This window comes from Tasmannia lanceolata, unplaced genomic scaffold (genome assembly GCF_043159265.1).
Source record: "Tasmannia lanceolata isolate RefF3 unplaced genomic scaffold, GAP_Taslan_0.1 ptg000011l, whole genome shotgun sequence".
Classification (NCBI taxonomy): domain Eukaryota; kingdom Viridiplantae; phylum Streptophyta; class Magnoliopsida; order Canellales; family Winteraceae; genus Tasmannia; species Tasmannia lanceolata.
The window spans coordinates 10,553,215-10,556,489 of NW_027518688.1; the positions used below are offsets into that span (position 1 = coordinate 10,553,215).

Here is a 3,275-nt window from a genome sequence, read left to right on the forward strand (position 1 = left end):
TTTAATAGATCTCAAAATCGTAAAATGCAGATTATGACAGCCCGTGCTTTAAAAAAGCACCCATACTGTGGCGACCTGGGCAAAAAACAAAAAAAAAGGGCCTCGTATCCCCACAAATGCCAAAAAAACATAAAAATTGATAATCGATCTGTCTTATTCACCTGTCACCGGATCCTGTTTTAGGCGTGTTCCTATATTTAAAATCCATAGCAACCAATGTTCCAAGCCGACTTATCTTTGACAAAAACATCAACAGATATTTAAGACAAAAGAACAGTGAGAGCAAATAATAGAGTGGCGGGCGGCCCAAAATGGTTATAAATCTTATAAACTTCTAGCATCCACTAAAGGCAAGAAATCATTCTCAAAGTTTAGGTAATGGCTCTACTACTACCTGGCTCTCTCTTACTTTCTTTTCTCTTGTTGCTTCCCTTCGTTCTCCTCGTTCTTTTAAGAAGGTTCACCAGTGTTTGGGCTGATAAGCCCAATTTACCACCTTCTCCCTTCAAGCTTCCTGTTACAGGAAACCTTCACCAGCTTGGCTCGCTACCCCACCGCTCTCTCCGAAGTCTGACTAAGAAACATGGCCCCTTAATGTTCTTACATTTGGGTCAAGTTCCTACTCTAGTAGTTTCATCGGCCAAACTTGTTCATGAGATTGTGAAAACCCATGATATTGCTTTCTCAGGCAGGGCCAACACCACGGCAGCGAAGCATTTCTTCTATGGAGGCAGTGATGTGGCCTTCTCACCTTATGGTGATTATTGGAGGGTAGCAAAGAAAATTTGTGTTGTAGAACTCTTAAGTGCTAAGAGGGTGCAATTATTCCAACAAGTTAGGGAAGAAGAAGTTTCTAAGATGATCGAGAAGATCTCTCACTCTTGCTCGGTGCCGAGGGAGGCGTCCATAAATCTAAGTCAGATGTTCATGTCTCTCACAAACGACATAATTTCTCTGGTTGCCTTTGGTAAGAAGTGTGGAGGAGATGGGGAGAATAGATATGCTGGACTGGTAAGACAAATAGCGATCATGATGGGACTATTTTGTGTGGGTGACTATTTCCCATCTCTTGGAAGGATCGACTTCCTCACTGGATTGGATTCAAGGATGAAGAAGACTTTTAGAGCCTTCGATTCTTTACTTGATCAAGTGATCGAGGAGCATCTCAATCCTCAAAGAGATGAGCAGATTATGGGAAAAGATTTTGTTGATGTTATGCTTGTTGTGCAAAAGGAATCCAACCTCCAAAACATCCACATCACCAAAGATAACCTCAAAGCAATTATCTTTGTATATCTCTCTCTCTCTCTCATATACATATGTACAAACAAGATTATTCATGGGTATTAACATTAATGATGTGGAAAATCACTGATGCTTTCCTTCTTTGTCGGCGTAGGATATGTTTGCTGCTGGAACTGAAAAAACAGCAACAGCCATGGATTGGGCAATGGCGGAGCTTGTCAGAAACCCAACAATGATAAAGAAAGCACAAGAAGAGGTAAGGAGAGTGGTGGGCAAAAAATCAAAGGTACAAGAGGAGGATATTCAAGGAATGGATTACTTAAAATCAATAATTAAGGAGACTCAGATTACATCCTCCTTTTCCATTGTTAGTTCCGCGAGAGACGATCTCAGCTTTTATATTACAGGGTTATTATATCCCTCCAAAAACAAGGGTTATCATCAATGCATGGGCAATTGGAAGGGACCCTGATTCATGGGATAATGCTGAAGAATTTTGCCCAGAGAGGTTCATGAACAATCCTATTGATTTCAAAGGGAAAGATTTTCAGCTGATACCTTTTGGGATGGGACGGAGGGGTTGCCCTAGAATTTCATTTTCCATTTCCTCCATGGAACTTGTTCTTGCCAATCTCTTATATTGGTTTGATTGAGAGTTGCCTGATTCTAAAAACAAAGACCTGGACATGACTGAAGCTGCTGGGCTTACAGTCAATAGGAATTGTGATCTCCATCTTGTTCCCACATGTCACTTTCCTTAAGATGTTAGATTCCATCTCTATATGTTTTCCAGATTTTGTTCTTTCTTTTTGTAACATTTATCCAATTAAAAAATACCTTGGTTGGAATAAATATTTTTGCTTTGATAAAAATACCTATCTTGGATGAACAAAAATATGGTAAACATGCCCTAAATATGTTGGATTTTAATAGAAAAGTGACCCATTTTACAAAGTTGTTTTGTTTACAAAAGCAACCACTTTGGTTTGGAAAATGAGTTTGCTCAGTTCCTTCACAAAAGCGAATAGTCCTGTATTGGAAAGTGGAGAAAAGCTTCATAGGTTTATATAGCTTTTCACTTCTTTAGCTTTGTGAATGAGAAGAGGGGAAAGGAGGCCTATACACGCATGAGCCACCAAGTGGACCCGGTGAGCATTTGGCTATACCACACACACACGCCGCCCGGCTCGGCCGGCTACGCGTGTGAGTCAAGGTTTTTCCTTCCACTATATTTTAATTTTTTGTTTCTGTCCGTCTAACTTCCCTTTACCTTCACCGTTATTGGATTATAACGCCGACGTTATTAGGTAAGCCGGCGAACCTGGGTAAGCCGGCTTACAGGAACGCTCCGTAACTGTGTAGATAATGTTGTTGTTATTTTACGAATAACGCCGTCATTCCTAAGCGTTGCAGCTATTCGGATGCGACCTTTCGCATCTGTAACATCTTTTGAACGGCTCTTTTTCTTAAATGGTGCTTTTACTACATTAAAGGGTGTGTTGAACGTACACGTTTTAGTTTATAAAAGAGAAGGTTCTCTGTCTTTTTTAAAAAAAACAGAACGGAAAACCATTTCTAAAGTTTACTATTTTCTTTCTGTTTTAGCTATCTTATTGTAAACAGAGACTTCTTTATTCTTCTTTTATTTTACATATTTTGTTGGGCATTCGGAGTGTTCGCGTGGTTCAAATCTATAAGATCGTGCAGTTCTTGGTGATCGATGGTGCGTCGGGCTGTTGTATCCTTGGGTGATTGTGGCCAGTAATCTGCTGCATTGGAATCAGTTTCCGCAGAGGGGCAAATTCACCTTAAAGAAAGCGACATAGTCCGTGCCTCATCTCGCCGCATCGAAAAGGTTACACTAACGTTGTTTGTTTGTTTTTCTATTCCTCAACAGAAGTCTGGTAAGCCATATTATACCCTAAATCCTCAACAATTTTAAGGTGAATTTTGTATTGTCTCTTTATAATATGGCATCACGCGATGAAGTTTTATCGGATTCCTCCAATCAGAACAAACCTTTTCGTTTT

At 40.0% G+C, this 3,275-nt stretch overlaps 1 pseudogene; it reads left to right on the forward strand.

The window, feature by feature from the left end:
* Positions 1–360: 360 nt before the first annotated feature.
* LOC143886145 (cytochrome P450 71A1-like) lies at positions 361–2,059 on the forward strand (annotated as a pseudogene).
* Positions 2,060–3,275: the final 1,216 nt, after the last annotated feature.